Genomic DNA, 10,085 nt, shown 5'->3' with positions numbered 1-10,085 from the left:
ATTGTCTGAGCCAGTTGCCTTGAAGCTGATTTTGGATGTTGGATCATCTGGAGACCTCTCAGGGGATCTTCCTTGATCAAACAAATGAGCCTTGGAAGCAATTCACAGGTTCTCATCTTCTGTGGAAACAAAAGAGGAATCTTGTTTCCAAAGCAACATATCCTTAAACATAAATTTTGAAATTAAGACACCTTTAAAATATATATATTGATTTAGCTCAGCAGCTTTTACAATCAAATATTTCTATGCAGTTAAAAAGTCCAAAGACTATATAATCCAGACTCTATGTGTGATTTCTAACTTCACATAGCTTATTTTTTATATTATTTTTATTATCTCTTTTAAGACTTTATTTTTTTAAAACTAATTCTTTATATAACTGTCTATATTCATTTTCTTCTCTCTTCCAAGTCTATGTACCTTTTTACATACACTGTAAATCATTTAGAGTCTTATTCCTTCTAAATCTGCCTTATTGTGAATTTATTGCTTTAAACTGCAGTGGCTGGTACTGAAGCCTTGGCTGCTGACTCCACCCATCTCAACTTTTCAACATGGTGGAGATAATTCACACCCAGCTCTGGGAGCCAGGCTGTCTGTTGATTCTGGGAGGCAGTTGGTCTATGTGTCTATCAAAGCAGTGTGTAGCCCAGAAACCTCTTTTTTTTTTGTCTATACTACCAAATGCTAAATCCATCACAAAGCATAATGTACAGCGTGGAGACACCTCTTTGTACCATGGCAGGAATCCCACATGCTGCAGGTCAAGCCCACATGCCATGAATCTGCCATAGAGTAGTAGCTCAAGCTGTGGCTGGCCTGAGAGAGACAACTAGGAAGCTGTTTTTAGCTCTGTTTTAGAATCTTTTTTTTTTTTAAAGCTTTCTCAGGTTTTAGGTGGAAACTCTTGTCCCACACTTTGGTGCCATTTGTAGCTGAAAGTTTTCCTGTGTCCCTCCCAATCCACAGCCACTCAGACCCAAGTAAATACACAGAGGCTTATATTAATTAAAATTGCTCAGCCATTAGCTCAGGCTTACTACCGACTAGCTCTTACACTTAAACTCAGTCCGTTTCTGTAAATCTATGTGTTGCCACATTTTCCGTGGTTTTACCTGTGTGCCATTACATGCTGTTCCCTGGACAGCAGGCTAGTGTCTCCTCACTCAGCTTTCCTCTTCCCAGAATTCTCCTTGTCTGCTTATCCCGCCTACACTTCCTGCCTGACTACTGGCCAATCAGCGATTTATTAAACCAGTGTACAAAAGCATTATTCCACAGCAAAAACTGATTCCTGTCATTCTGCTAAATAAATATAGTAATAAAATAATTTATAATGTCATATTGCTAAACCTATATATCAGTGTGTAGATATAACCATCTTATTAAATAAGAAATGCAGAACCAATGCAAAGAAGAAAGCCAAGAGGTCAGAGCTAAGACCTAAAACCTTATCCTTCCTCCTGCGGTGGTCCTACCTCTCCGATAGAGAGCTACTTCCTGTGTTAAAGTCTTTATATAGACTTTCTGTTCTGTCTTCTCATTGGTTGTAAACCCAAACACATGACCGCCTCATCACTGCCTGTCTGTACAGACCTCCAGGTCTTCTATGGTTGGTATTGAGATTAAAGGCATGTGTATCCAATGCTGGCTGTATCCCTGAACACACAGAGACTTAACTAGCTCTGCCTACCAAGTGCTGGGATTAAAGGCATGCGCCACCACCACCTGGCTTTCCTATGGCTTGCTAATAGCTCTGATCCCTGGGCAACTTTATTTATTAACATACAAATAACATTTTAGAACAAATAAAATATCACCATATCAGTGCACTGCATATCCTTTATCAGATAAACTTCCTCTTGGAGTAGTTAGGAATTAGAACAAAGAAACACTATTGGACAATGTGGAAAAAGTAAGAGACTTGGAGCACTCAGTCACAATGAGATGTCTTTAGCATTTCCTTTCATTCAAGGATCAGGGATTTATGCTAAGATGAGGTAGAAAGATTGTAAAAGCCAAAGGTGGTTGGTAACTTCAAGAAAACTGTTTTCAAGACACAACAGAGCTGATACACAAACAAATTTACACAGATTGTGAGAGCATTCACAAATTTTGCCTGAGTTCAAACCAAACAAAATCCCATTAAGGGAAATGGACACAAAATCTCAATCTTAACCAAGAAGCTATTTTCAATTGATACCTGCTAGGATAGGAAAATTCAGTTTTCCCCAATACAGTGGTAGTGGATATATCAAACATGCTCCATGGCAAGCATCATGCCCAGTAGTTTTCCAACAGAAAACAGACTACATTCTTTGTATATGCTTTTTGTTTGGGAATTTTTTGTATTGGTTTCTTTATTTGTTTTGATTTTTGGTTTTTACTTTTATTTGTTCTTTTGAGAGAGAGAGGGGAAAAGACACTATGTAGTTGAATAGAGAGGGAGGTTATGAAGATCTAGGAGGGGGATGGCACAAATCATGATCAAATTATATTTTATATGAATTTTTTAAAATAAATAAGAATCTACCATTGGGAGATAAGAACAAATTATCCTAAGAAAACAACTACAGGAATTTCTGTACTTTTCAGGATCAAATATTTATATTTTTCTGTTATTTTTTCCTTCTTTGGGTGCTAGAAAATTTACTCTCCTTGTTTCTTCCTTCTCTAGGCCATCATTTCTCTTTGCCTGTTGTTATCATTCACAATTCAGCTCCTCTAATATGCCTTATCTGGGTGTTTTGGTTTGGCCACAGAAATCCATCCTATAATTTAATTTATTATGGAATTTTATCCACTTCAACAATAATTGGTTTAAATAATATAATGGTGTGATAGAATTTTGAGGAATAGTCAGCTGGTAGACTCCAAAGAAAAACTGTCCTTATTTTTAAAAAGAACTCTGATATGGTAGAGCATACCTTTAATGTAGCACAAATTTTAAAAGTTCTTATTAATAAAATCAAACCTGGAGCCAGGTATTGGGGTGAATGCTGGAAGATCAGAGAAGCAGAACAAGCCACAGCCAAATTACCTTGCCAATTCTTCAGCTGAACCTCTTTCCTCAGACTGGAAGCCTCTGTGTCCTCATCAGAATGGGTCTCTGCTGAACTGCTGCTCAAAAGCCTAAAAACATAACCAGGCCAAAAGCTTCTAGTTTCTGGTTTTCATGACTTATATACCTTTCTCTTTCTGTCATCACTTCCTGGGATTAAAGGCGTGAGTCTCCATGCCTGGCTGTTTCCAGTGTGGCTTTGAACTCACAGAGATCCAGGTGGATCTCTGCCTCCCAAGTGATAAGAGTAAAGATGTGAGTGCCACCATTTTTTGGCCTCTATGTCTGTCTAGTGGCTGTTCTGTTCTCTGACCCCAGATAAGTTTATTAGGGTGCACGATATTTTGGGGAACACACATTTAATCAATCAGAGGGAAGAAGCAAGTGTACTCAGTGAGTGAAAGACTAACTTGGCTTATGTAGCAAGTTCTGGACCAGTCAGAGCTCATAGTGAGATATTATTTCTAAAAAAAAAAAAATGAACCTGGACTGGAGGAATAGCTCCGTTAGTAATGTACCTGCTCTGTAAGCAGGAGGTTCTAAGTTTAGAAGTTTAGAACTCTGGAATTCATGTAAAATGTTAGGTAATACTGTATATGCCTATAACCCCAGAATTTGCTGGCAATGACAGGCATATCCCTGAAGCTCATTGAACAATTATATTAGATTTAATGTGCTTATTAAAAGTCAATTTTTCAAAAATATAGGTGGAATGTGGCCAAAGAAAGATACCTGTCATCAATGTCTTGTATTGACAGCTATACACACACACACACACACACACACCTTATCTTAATTCTTAGGGCAAATACTGCTGTGTGCCTACATGTGACAGTGAAATGAAAGCAGTCCTGTTACTACTATTCTGAAGTTGAATACAAAGAATATTAAATAAAACTAATGCAATTACAGGGAAACAAAGTTAGAGCCTGATTTACTGTGTCTGAACTTCCTTACTTAAGACAGTTCATTTGAAGTAAAAAATAATTAAGCTCCCCATCTCTTGCAAGTTTTATGCTGCCTGGAGCTAAAACCACCTTAATATACTACCTACATAAAATTTTGAGCTTTTACTATTTAACTTTGCTGATTTTATAATCTCACAACTTTCCCAAAATTCTTATGAATGTATGAATATATGCACTCACTTATGATATCACAAATTCCATTATAGAAGTGCCTATACTCTTCATTGTTTTATTTTGTCAACCGTGTATCTTTAGGTCATAAGCTTCATTTGATGGTTAGTATCGATTGTAAATTTAGCAGGATCTCATTTCAGCTAGGAGACAAACTTCTAGTCATACCTGTGGGAGATTTTTTTTTTTTGATTAAGATAATGGAAGTTGGAAGACCCACTCTAAAACCAGGAGGAAACATGCTTTATTTGGGACCATCCTGAGCTTCATGAAAATGGATAGAGCCAGCTGAGCACCAGCATTCACCTTATTCTGCATCCTGACTAAAACTACAATGTGGCCAGCTGTCCCAAGCTCTTGCTGCCATGACTTCTATGGTGGAGTAGACACTTGAGCTGTGAGCCCAAATAAATTTTTTCCCTTAAATTTATTTTGTCAGGATATTTTATTATAGTAATTAGACAAGAACCTAATGAGCTCTTTAAGAACAGGAACCCTGTTTTCTTTGCCCTCATCCCTTCTTATTGCCTACAATAGTATTTGGTACAATGTATACACTTATTAAATCCTCAAAATTTACATATTGAAAACTATCCACCTAGTTGATGGTACTCAGAACTATGATCTGTTTAAAAAGACTTGATAATGAGTGTGTTCTCTGTTTATGCAAAGGAGTAAAGAGTTATGGAAAAAGCTTTACTGTTGGACTGTTTGTGCCCCTTTTGCCACATGAGGACATGCAAAAGTTACTTTTACATGAAACAGGTCAGAGCTGATGCCTTAATCTCTGTTTCTTAGCATCCATAGCACCAAGTAATTAATTTTACTGTGCATGAATTAACCCAGAATATTTTTTATATTGGGTCAAGGAGTGTAAGACAGAAATTAGTACCAATAACAGAGGTGTTGCTATGGCAAATACATAAAACTATGGAACAACTGTCAATGAGTAATGTATAGCTACTCTAGGATTTTTGACAATTGTGTTTGAAAATTTATGTGTTGTTGTCAATCAACTATAAAGTGATACTAGTGAGATTAAGAAGAAAGGAGTGTAGCTAGAGTTTTCCTGCCTGGCCCACAGTCAGGACAAATCTCTCTCACCTGCCAGTCCCACAGCCACTCAGATCTGACCAAGTAAACACAGAGACTTATATTGGTTACAAACTGTATGGCCATGGCAGGCTTCTTGCTAACTGTTCTTACAGCTTAAATTAATCCATTTCTATAAATCTATACCTTGCCACGTGGCTCGTGGCTTACCGGCATCTTCACATGCTGTTTGTCATCATGGCAGCTGGCAGTGTCTCTGACTCAGCCTTCCACTTCCCAGCTTTATTCTCCTCCTTGTCCGGCTTATACTTCCTGCCTGGCCACTGGCCAATCAGTGATTTATTTATTGACCAATCAGCAACAAACTTGACATACAGACCATCCCACAGCACTTCCCCTTTTCTTTTTTTTTTTCTTTCAAAAAGGAAAGTTTTAACCTTAACAAAGTAAAATTACATATAATTTGGGAATTTGGGTGTAGCTTCTCTTACTACTTCCTGCTGGAGGGGGCGCTATATCTTATGGGGACACAAAGAAAATTTTAGAATTATGGAATAGTCCATGAGGGTGTATCATCTGAGCCAGTTGCCTTCAAACCATTCTGGATGTTGGATCATCTGGGCCATGGTGACATCAGAGACCTTTCAGGGGGTCTTGGCTGGTCAAACCTGATGTATCTTAATCTGGAACAAATCCATAGCCTTTGGCTTTCTGTGGGAACAAAAGCAGAGTCTCCTTTACAAAGCAACACATCCTTACATCCAAATTTTGAAGTCAAGGTATCTTTAAAATATACATATTGGTTTAACCCAACATCTTTTATGATCAATGATTTTCTGCAGTTAAAAATCCCAAAGACAACACAATCCAGATTCTCTGTGCAATATTCATCTTACATGGCTTATTTTTTATATTAATTTTACTGTCTCTTTAAAGACTTTATTTTTTAAAACTATGTATTTGTTTATATAGCTGTATATATCACCTTTTTTGTCTCATTCAAGCCTACGTATATTTTACACACATTGTAAACTATTACATCTGAATCTGTCTTATTGTGAATCTATTGCTTTAAACTGCAGCAGCTGTGGCTGTTGGCTCTGCCCACCTCAGCTTCCCAACATGGCAGTGGTAAGTTTTCCACCAGCTCTGGGAATTATCATGGGTCTATGCTTTTATCCAAGCAGCATGTAGCTCAGAAACCTCTATTTATGTTTTGTATTAGCAAAGGCTAAATCCACCACACAGCTTAATGTGCCACTTGCAGAGGCCTCATTCCCGCCATACTACAGGTCAAGCGCGCACGCTAGGAACCCACCAGTAGCTCAAACCAGCAGCTGCTGCTCATTTGAGAGAGACAATTAGGAACTTGTTTTTAGCTCCGTTTTAGAAACTTTTTGCTCAGTTTTTAGGTGGAAACTCTTGCCAACATGTTGGATGCCATGTGTAGCTAGAGTTTTCCTGCCTGGCCCACAGTCAGGACAAATCTCTGTCACTTGCCAGTCCCACAGCCACTCAGACCCGACGAAGTAAACACAGAGACTTATATTGGTTACAAACTGTGTGGCCATGGCAGGCTTCATGTTAACTGTTCTTACAGCTTAAATTAATCCATTTCTATAAATCTATACCTTGCCACATGACTTGTGCCTTACTGGCATCTTTACATGCTGTTTGTCATTCTAGTGGCTGGCAGTGTCTCTGACTCAGCCTTCCACTTCCCAGCTTTATTCTCCTCCTTGTCTGGCCTATACTTCCTTCCTGGCCACTGGCCAATCAGTGATTTATTTATTGACCAATCAGCAACACACTTGACATACAGACCATCCCACAGCAAAGGAGCAGTAGGAAAAGAGTGCAAACCTCCTAGAGAACAAGTAATCATGATCAGAATGTTATTAGAAATTTAGAGAGTGTAAGATAGAAATGGAAATCACATTATAGGAAACTAAACAGAAAGCTTTCCTGCTCTAAAACTTCAGCCCCTAGTGTTTTCTGGAAGGAGGGTCTTATTACTGATGGTACTATGTTATTTGGCTAAAGAAATTGTGATTATGGTGCAACATCATTTTTCTTTATTCACTAATATTTGATAAATGAGAAATACATGCAAAGAAGTTCAAAATATAATGATCACCAGAATTTAGGTTTGTAAAATCTGTAAAAAAATATATTTTATATATTTGCTTATATATAAAATAACAGAAAATCATTTTAAGGAAAGAATATAAAAAGCATGGTCAAATGAAATTTGGTAAGTAGAATAATATGAATGTGAGCCGGGCGGTGGTGGCGCACGCCTTTAATCCCAGCACTCGGGAGGCAGAGCCAGGCGGATCTCTGTGAGTTCGAGGCCAGCCTGGTCTCCAAAGCGAGTACCAGGAAAGGCGCAAAGCTACACAGAGAAACCCTGTCTCGAAAAACCAAAAAAAAAAAAAAAAAAAAAAAAAAAAAAAAGAATAATATGAATGTTAGCAAGCCACATTCAGTAAAACAATGAAGGAATTACCATGGGGAAATTTCAGAGACCTCTGAAGCTGCCTCACCCATCAGAAATACAGTGCCTTATGGAGGAAAGACTTCAAGTACTTGCTTTTATAATTCTATTTCAAAGTTCATGTGCCACCTCTGCCGTGGTTCATATAGGTAAAATAATGCCTTCACAATCTTTGCTGGAAGGTCCATGTAGGAAGCCATACTATTATTTATGAAGTACCATCTTTTGGAATCATGGGGTACAAAAAATAGGTAGTTACCTGCATTCAGATCTCAAAGAAATGGAGAAATTTGGGGTCCAGGCATAGAGCTAGCAAAAGGAGAAAGCCACATCAGAGAATCTTCACCAATAGAATTGTGAGTGTTTGGTCTGAAAGCAGTCACAGGCACACATTTCTATTGTGTGAAAGTTATAAACACTGAAATGCAACTATTGGGAGATGAGACAGTTTTTAACAGAAAAATAGATGTATACAGTATTTCCTACACTGTGGAGGTTCATCCCCACTCCAGTATAACCAGAAGTGAAGGCATATTGTCAAAAAAGAATTTTATAAAAACTTAATATTTTATGTTGCTTGGCTTTTTGGAATTTACTTAGAACTGATTTTTATTTCTTTATCTCTATTTCTCCCATTCTAAATATAAATGTCTGTTCTATGACTTTTATTTTCATTTATTTACTTTTACTTTCTTTCCTGTTTATTTTATACAATTACAATTTAGTGGCAAATGACTTACAGGATTTAACAGAACCATATAAAGAGGGCACTGTGTTCTAAAGTGAATTTTACCTTGAAGCAGACTGGAAAGGGAGCTCAGCAGTTGAACTCACTGTTGCTCTTGTAGAGGACTCAGGTTCAATTCAATAAGGCCACATGACAGTTTACAGTCATTTGTAACTGTAGCTCCAGGAGATTCTGTACCTTCTTTTGGCCCTCATGGGCACCAGGGTGGCATGAGGTACACACACATATACACATGCAAGCAAAACACTCATGCACATAAATATTTTTATAGAAGTAAATCTTTTAAAAAATTAGTTTTACTTTAATTCTCCCCTGTATCTGATTTATTTTTTAAAGTTAGACTTTTGGACTTTAACTTTTGAAATAATACTGAAAGAAAATAAAATATTCAAGGATATTGATGTGTAATTCATGTGTTTTGCATAAGAGAATGATATGAAGTTGGCAGCAGGGAGAAGGAGCAGAACTTTATTCTCTGAAAGTTTACATCACACAAAATTAATATGTTGACATTTTATAAAACCTTGGTAGTATTAAGAGGTGGAGTCTCTAGGAGGTAATTAGGTCGTAAGAGTATTCTACTTGTAAATGTACTTAATGTTCATATAAAAGAAACTGATAAGACAGGGCAAGACAGTGGCTCCATCTTGTATTGTTGCTGAGGCCATTTCAGGTTTAACTAGAATTTTGATCTCACAATGGAGAATCCCAAAGAAAATCATCCAATTCTATTCTAGGCCAAGATTACCCAACTAACATATTTTAGTTTCTGTTAAACAGCCTGCTTGTGTGTAACCCCCTCCAGCTGTTTATCTTAACTTCTATTAGAACTGCCTACTTATACAGAACTTCCTCCAGCTAACTGATTATCTTAGCTTCTGTTAAGCTGCTTGCTTCTGTGAAACACCCCTGCAGCTCTGGAGCAAGATGCTAGGACATGGTTTGTGTTGTTGTTTTGTTTTTTCAGCCTTCAACAGCCCCATGCTCTGGACACTCAGTGCTACACCTGAGTCCATGAATACCTGAGTATAGTCTCAGCTGGTTGAAATAAAGATTTTCAATTGACTAGAAACTGTGTCTGAGTGGTCATCTCTGGTGAAATCCCTGTAACACTCAGGGAAGTTTTTTTATGTATTCTGTCTCATGAGAACATATATTGTGGTGAGCAGAGAAAGCTCTAAGTAAGTGAAATCATGAGTGAATGTATTCTGTTGATGCTATTGACATGGGCATGGGCATGTCAAAGACCCCATTAGGTCAGTCTCAGGGATGTCAAAGCCTTCCTCAGAGTATCAAATAGGAGTATTGACAATGTGTGTGCAGAAAATTTCCACTTGAGCATTCTCCCGCTGGGTGTTTATAGCCTGAAGATTGGTCCCCTACAGAGACTGCTTGTAGCTGTAAGTTTTCTCAGGTCCTGCGCAGCCCCACCATCCCACATTCCTCTGGTTCTGCCCGGCCCTACGGTCCCTCAGGCACTTATAAAATAACCATTTAGAGACTTAATATTATCAACTGTATGTCCTATGGCAGGCTTCTTAACCCATTTCTATTAAATATAAGTTGCCTTGTGGCTGTGGTATTACT

Source organism: Peromyscus californicus, unplaced genomic scaffold, assembly GCF_007827085.1.
Source record: "Peromyscus californicus insignis strain IS unplaced genomic scaffold, ASM782708v3 Scaffold_10__1_contigs__length_136768540, whole genome shotgun sequence".
Lineage (NCBI taxonomy): Eukaryota > Metazoa > Chordata > Mammalia > Rodentia > Cricetidae > Peromyscus > Peromyscus californicus.
This window is presented reverse-complemented; position numbering follows the sequence as displayed.